This window comes from Pinus tabuliformis, chromosome 1_2 (genome assembly GCF_031772625.1).
Source record: "Pinus tabuliformis cultivar Carrire ecotype Pingquan chromosome 1_2, CPIR1, whole genome shotgun sequence".
NCBI classification, from domain to species: Eukaryota; Viridiplantae; Streptophyta; class Pinopsida; order Pinales; family Pinaceae; genus Pinus; species Pinus tabuliformis.
In genome coordinates, this window is record NC_142298.1 from 685903333 (window position 1) to 685911587 (window position 8255).

Below are 8255 nucleotides of genomic sequence, written 5' to 3' on the forward strand. Positions count from 1 at the left end.
GCATTAATGAAGTTTTGTCTTAACACGTGTATATGGGCAAGATCTACAGTGTATGGAAAACAAGATAATCCAATGCATTTCATGTGATTAAGAAGAACAACAGAGATAGTTGACTTCAAAGATCCTTGTGGAGACCAAAAGCAGAAAAACAGGAGCAGCTTTCTAAATTCTGGGAACAGTAAAGGAGATGAGGCATCAAGGGTCAGCAGGCAGTTTCAAAACCATAACCAAAGCTAAAATGAAGAAGGCCATTTGTTAGAGAACGAGTTTGGATTATAATCAATGCTACTACCAACATGATGAGCAATTATAAACCTAATTGTTTTAGGTCTCTAGAACTGCCAGTCAACAATCAGTTACATTTAATAGTTAGTTTTAAGTATCAATAGGTGTCATAGTAGGAAGAATTTGAATTCCCCTTATGCTGGAGGAGGAATCTCAGTTATGTAAGGAGCTCTATATATGGGAGAAAAGGCAATGTACCAAAGGTTGGAAAATTTGAAAGAAACTCTCATATTGTGCTTTGTGTAAGACTCTGTTTTTAGTAATACATTGTTTGGCTTTGCTTCTCAGGAATCATAAGGAATTCAATGTTCAGAATGTCTTTTATTGTCCTCTTTTCAGTATTTACAGTGGTATGAATGTATGATTACTTAGAAATCATTGATTGTGCTCTAACTTCCTTCATACATTTATAAATTGTGTTGTCCTACATGTTTCTGATGTGTTCTCCATGTGTTGAATTCTAGATGCCCTGACTTCCATGTAAGGCTAACATTATTGTCATACTGAAACATTTTTGACTCCATAAGCCCAATGAATATTTTCTAATTGTGTTCCAACCATTTACACTTTTTCATTTGTTTCATAGAGTTAGCCATCTTATTCTCTATCAAAATCTTTAATCTTGTGAGAGAGCCCTCTCAGGTTGAGGAGGCTAAGCTCAGCCAAAAGTAGGTTTGAAACAGTTACTCAAGGTCTACCTGATCAACAGCCTATCAGGGCTAGGTTTTTTGATAATAGGTCATGTGGAATGAGGCTCCACTATCCAGGTGCCAAACACACCCCACCATCAATGAAACCATGCATGCGATGAGAGTGAAATCCAATTCGAACTATGAGGCCAGTCCCTCACCATCTAATCCTTTCGAGTATCCCTTCTTGGATTTATTTTGTGGACAATTCGTAGCATAATGGCCCACCTCATGACAATGAAATCATCGCACTTTTGATTTTTCAATCTTCTTCCCACCATGGGAAGAACTCGATTTGGAATGGGAAGCCTTCCCTTTCCCTTTCCTCACCTTACTCGCTAAGGCTAGATTTTCTTCATCATCATGATTTGATGAAGATCCATCCCTGGTGCTTCTCTTGATCTCCTCCTACATAAGATCCGACCACAATCGTTCCCAATCTGGCAGTTTCTCTATTCCATTTACTGAGTCTTGGTAGCTATGCCAGCTCGTAGCAAGACAGAGGAGAGCAAGACTCACCATGCCATCATCGGTTGTCGTGATTCCTACACTTCCAAGCTCATCCCTGTAAGTGGTGAGCTTTTTCAAATATGTAGAGATCGTGTCGCCCTTTTCACACTTGATTTTCCTAAGCTTATCTTTCAGTGCCAACTTCCTCTAATCATTGTTGTTCTGATATAGATCATTAAATGTTTTCCACATTGAAAACGGTGTCTCCTTCCCATGGAGACTCGAGACAATGTGTTCTTGAACTCCCTCCAAGAGAATTCTCCTCGCTCTAGCCACACATTTCTTCCATTCCACCAATTCTTGGGCATTAGCAGCTGTTGGCTTGGGGACTTCTTGATCAATGAATTCCTTCAAACCGTTGTCATTTAATACTTCTTCCATGCAATCCTTCTAGGCTATATAACTCGAGCTGCCATCCAAGGCATACTCGAGTCTCAAACCGTTGAATGCCATTGGTGAAATTTGAGATGTGATAAGAATTCGATTTCTACAATTAAGAACTTCAAACTTCGAACTTCTCCCTTCTTTTCATACTGTTCTCCGCTTTGATCACCTTTGCTCTGATACCATGTAGAATTCTCACTATAGATCACCTGATAATGCAATATACTAAAGCAAAATACTTGATCTGCTTCTACAAACAAACTTGCGGAAGCTTAATCGATTTTGAGCAAGATCAAATAGAACACATATAACAGAGAATGAGAAATAAATCACACATGAACACAGAAGAATACTCTGTTAAAAGCCTCAGCTAAAAACCCCGCTATCTGTATTATCATACAAGTGGAAATATCTCCAGATTACACAAAGCTTTAGCTCGCAAGCTATCCAGCTCTCAGTACAATCCCTCAATGCTACTCATAGACTGAATAGACACAACATATGCCTTCCTTCAGTCCTCCAAGCCTCCTATTTCCTTGCACAGTTTATCCTGGGTCCTCTAGCTGCCACCTATGTGAATTCACCTCTCGCACAACTCACCAAACTCAGAAATAATTACACAATCCTCAAGGAATGGATTCCTTCTACATGCAAGAGATATCCTCAAGGGAATATTCCTGCAACTGATAGTACATTGTCCCATTCTCTGATCTCAACTAGGTCTCTTACTGAACTGACATGCATGAGTTATTTATGAGAGAATATTCAGTTATCTGAAGTACACTAGTTACATGCATGCATGCATTAACTAACTGAACTCACAATCAGTTCCAAAAACTGTTGGAACTAATCTAACTGGACTTAACTTAGTTAACTGAGCTAACTAATTACAACTCAAAATACAACTCATCCTGATCTCCTTAATTAAGGGATAACTTCCTCAATCAAAGGGAAAACTATTGCATGTCTTCACATGGACTTCATGTTCGATTTTATCCAACTAAATAACTCAAGATGAATTAATTAATTATTTTTCAAATAGTTGCTAAGATCAAATTCAAATTTTAATTCTCAATTTTAGTTCAGGGACTAACTAAAATTGGAATGTATCCCGAAATTCTATTTATAGCAATGTTATTTTTAGCATTTCTATATTTAGCATTTCTTGTTGCTATTTTCAGCATGATCCTATGAATAATGCGTTGACTGGACCAAAGATGTTGGATGAGATGGAGCAGGAGATGTAGGTTATTAAGAAGAATTTAAAGGAAGCACATGACATGTAGAAGAGTTACGTGGATAAGAAAAGAGACTTCAAGGAGTTTTAGGTTGGGGAGCATGTGTACCTGTGCATCAAGTCCAAGAGGAGCTCCTTGAGGATTGGGTCATGTTACAATTTGGCGCCTCGATATTGCAGGCCTTTTGAGATCCTTAAAAGCATGGAACCAATGGCATATAGACTTGCATTGTTGCTAACAGTGAAAGTCCATGATGTTTTCTATGTGTCACTGCTTAAGAGATATGTACAAGATGTTGATAATGCGATTAACTGGTTTATATTACAGGTGGAGCTAGAGGGAGAATTTCAACTAGAGTCATAATGCATCATGCAACAGAAACAACTCATGCACCAGAACTGAGCAATAGAGCAAGTTAAAGTGCAATGGAAGCACTTTGGGCCCGATGAAACTACATGGGAGATGGCTGATCAAATGTGAGCATTATATCCTTCCTTATTTGTTGGTTGAGAAAATGTTGTTTGGTGTTCGCGTTTTGGTATATATTTATATATTTATATATGTATTATAAATACCACATCAAGTTGTGTTATAAAGCTCCAATAAGAAGTATGTTTGTCATGTTTTCAATAGTTGTCATTGTAAATATTGCATCGAGTTGTGTTATAAAGCTCCATAAGAAGTATGTTTTGTTGGTCATAAGTGTCATAGAACACCAAGGATGGTGTTCCCCCAAGGGGGAGGGGTTTGTAACAACCCCAGGTTGATTTTCCATGTAAATAAAATAAGACCAAGGTCATGGGACACGTATTCCAAGTTGAATGGTGGGAAAACATTATAGTGGGCACAACTTGTTGTTAATTAATGGTTACAGAAATTGGCAAAGCCTTTGGAAAAGAAAAAGAGGCAATAAATGACAATTAATTAAGGAAATAAAGGAAAATAGGAGAAAAGGAAGGTGAAGAGACACAAATATGCATGCAAGGGAAATTGAAGGAAATCAAATAAAAGTAAAAGGAAAAGAAATATGTTATGCTCTTGACCTACAAGAAGATACCAGAATACCAAATATGTGAATAAATATACCCAGAACACAAAACAATAAGAAATAACAACAAGTATTTTATTATTCATAAAGGAAAGCAACGTTCACTTGCCTCTTCGAGGGGGCAACCTCCAATAGAGTTGGGCTCAATTACAAAATAAGACACAATGCTCCTCGAGGGGAGTCTCTATCCTTTATATAGGATTCATACATGCAATACCATGGGTCAATACCATGGTTCTTATTAATACCATCTATCTAATACCATGGCCCATGTGCAACTAACTATGGTCCCTTCTTTAAATGCCGGTCAACCACTTACAATTATTAATATGGGCTTTATTGACTCTTTACTTAACTATAACTATGACTCGATCCTATTACATAAATAAGGGGGTTAGGGTTGGACCCTAACATGCCCTCCCCCATAAGAATAGCCTTGTCGTCAAGGCTAAAGCTGCAGAAACTGCTGAAGGATAGTGGTTGGTTCCCAGGTCGCATCTTCTGGAGAGGTGTCTTTCCACTTGATGAGGACTTATTTGATCGTGTGGCCGTGTAGGTGCCTTTCTCGTGTGTCAAGAACCTATTCAGGTTGGAGCTAGATTGATCCTTCTTCATCCAATTCAAGTAGACTGGTTTGAATTTGGAAATGGTTCCCAATCACTTTCTTGAGGCATGAGACATGGAAGACTGGATGGATTTTTGCAATGGGTGGCAAAGCTAGCTTGTAGGTAACTTCTCCAATGCGCTGAAGTACTTGATATGGTCCGTAGAATTTTGAAGATAATTTCTGACAACCCTTGTCTTTGAGTGATGTTTGCTTATATGGTTGCAGCCTCAAAAATACCTGATCCCCTTCTTGAAATTGGCGTCCCGAATAATGTTGATCTACCTGTTGCTTCATGCGGTTTTGAGCTTGATGGAGATTCTATCTGAGGTGGCCCAGCATGGTTGTGCAGTTCTGTAGGAGTTGATCCACTGCTTGTACCTTCGAGCATCCTTTGATATAAGAAGTAGGTGAAGGAGGGAGTTGACCATAAACTGCTTCATATGGAGTCATTTTGGTGGTGGCATGATAGTTGGTGTTATACCACCATTCGGCTAGAGGTAACCACTGTATCCATAGATGTTGCTTTTTTGAAGTGAAACACCTAACGTAGGTCTCCAGACATTTGTTGACTGCTTAAGTTTGTCCATCAATTTGGGGATGATAGGAAGTACTGAGTTGTAGTTGGGTACCTTGTAGCCTGAAGAGTTCCTGCCAAAAGTTACTGGTGAATATCGGGTCACGACCAGACACAATGGAAGTGGGCATGCCATGCAATTTGAAGATCTGGTCCATGAAATATTGAGTGACCAAAGTCGCTGTAAAAGCGTGGGGTAGGGCGTAAAAATGAGCATACTTAGAAAGTCTATCCACAACCACCATGATGACTGACTTGTTTCCTGACTTTGGAAGACCCGTAATGAAATCCATAGAAACCTCTGTCCAGATTGAGGCCGGGATGGGCAATGGTTGTAATGTGCCTGGGGATTTGACTGTTTCTCCTTTTTGACGCTGACATACGTTGCATTTAGCTACAAAAGTAAGAATGTCCTTTTTCATGCCTGTCCAAAAGAATGAACTTCAAGTGCGAGCATAAGTCTTCTGAAAGCATGAATGGCCTGCAATGGGAGATGAGTGAAACTCCACCAAAATGCGGCTTTTGAGGGTGGATTTTGGTGATAACACGACTCTATCCTTGTAGCGAAGAATCTCATCATGCCAAGAGTAGCCCACTGTGGAATTTGGATTCGCCTGTAATTGATTAATGAGTTGGGAGAGCAAGGGATGTGAAAACCGTTCCTTGCGAGCCTCTTCAATCCATTCTAGAATGGGCAGGGAGATTGTGAGCAATGTGCTTTCCTCCTCAAATTGGCGTGATAATGCATTTGCTACGACATTTTCATGCCCTTTCTTGTAAATTATCTCATAATCATATCCCGGCATTTTGGCGAGCCATTTATTTTTTTGTGGCAAGGATAGGCATTGCTCCAAAAAATATTTAAGGCTTTGATGGTCTGTGCAGATTTGGAAACGCCGCCCCAATAAGTATGGTCGCTAGGTATCTGCTGCATGTAAGATGGCCATCATCTCCTTCTCATAGGTAGATTGTCCCAGATTTGTCCCACTTAGTTGTTGGCTAGTGAAGGCCAAGAGTCGAACTTCCTGCATTAAGACCGCCCCAATACCCGTACTTGAAGCATCACATTCAATCACAAAAGATTTGGTGAAGTCGGGTAGTGCTAATACAGGAGTGGAACACATGGCATGTTTGAGAGCTATAAATGCCTGTTGCGCTTCATCATTCTAGAGAAATGAATTTTTCTTGAGGAGGTGAGTGAGGGGTCTAGCAATGCGACCATAATTGCGGACAAATTTGTGATAGTAGCTCGTGAGACCCAAAAATCCTCTCAAAGCTCTTCAAGGTCTTTGGTTGAGGCCAATCCTACATTGTCTAGATCTTTTTGGGGTCCACCCTGACACCTTCACGCCCCACAATGTGGCCCAAATACTCAACTTCTTCCATGCCAAAAGAGCACTTGGACATCTTGACAAATAATTTATGCTTCCGAAGCAGATCTACATGCTGAAGATGTGTGGCCTAGGTGCGGTTGTAGATGAGGATGTCATCAAAGAAAACAAGGACAAATTTTCTGAGATATGGTTTGAGCAGGTGGTTTATAAGGCTCTAAAAAGTGGATGGGGCATTACAAAGGCCAAATGGCATGACCAGGAACTCATAATGGCCTTCATGAGTTTGGAAAGCAGTCTTTGGAATGTCTATTTCTTTCATGCGAATTTGGTGATAGCCCAAGCAAAGGCCGAGCTTAGTGAAGAATTGAGCCCCATTTAGTTCATCCAGCAAATCATCGACAACCAGGATGAGAAATTTATCTTTGACCATCAACTTGTTGAGGGCCCTGAAGTCTGGACACATACGCCATTCCCCATCTTTCTTGAGCACCATGACCACAGGCGATGAATAAGGACTAATGCTAAGACGAATAACACCGACTTCCAAGAGTTCCTTGATGATTTTTTCAATTTAATTCTTTTGGGCGAACGGATATCTATATGGGCGCACATTTGGTGGTTGGGCCCCTGGGACCAAAATAATGCTATGATCGTGTTCCCCTTTCGAAGGTGGAAGCTCATGAGGTTTGTTAAATACTGGCAGATGGTTGTTTAAGACCTATTGCATCTCAAGATGAATATGAAGAGAAGTGGGTTTGAAGGTCTGGATGGCATTAAATTGGGCTATAACTCCATGGTGGCCCTTTTTTAACAATTTTTCCATCCTATGTGAGCTGATGATAGAGGGATCACCCGCCTGGAGTCCGCGGAGGGTATGTGTGTGGTTGTTCTGCTTAAAGCTCATATATAACTCCTGGAAATCCATTGTGATTGGGCCAAGTGTGCGGAGCCATTCAGCACCCAGGACAATGTCACACCCTCCCATGTGTATGGCAAACATGTGGGTCTTTAACTGATAATCCCCCATTTGAAGTTTGACATTTTCACAATGGCCTTCACATTTCATTGTCCCCCCATCAACAATTTGGACCTGGAAGTTAGAGACTACTCTAACAAAACAATGCACTACTTCTGCGACTCTTTGATGGATAAATTTATGCATACTGCCACTATCAATCAAGACTACTACTGGGCGATGCTAAATAAAGCCTCTGATTTTGAGAGTTTGGGGAGAAGAAATCCCTTCCAAAGCATGAAGTGAGATAACTGGTTCTTCAGGTACATTGTCCGGCTGGTTGTCCTCATCTTCCTCCTCTGGTTCCTCAAGTGGTGGGGCTTCCTCTGATGAACTATGATCAGTAGCATCAATTTGAAAGAATTTGTGCTCCTTGCATTTATGCCTGGGGGAGTATTTCTCATCACAGTAGTAACACAATCTTTGCTTTCTTCTTTCCACCATTTCTGCTGGTGACACCTTTCGAACCTTGAGTGTTTGGGTAGTGCTTTGAGCCTGGGTGGGGCGACCCTTGGCCATGAAATTTGGGCGATTGGACTGGGTCGTTAATGCACATTCTACTTCACGAGCT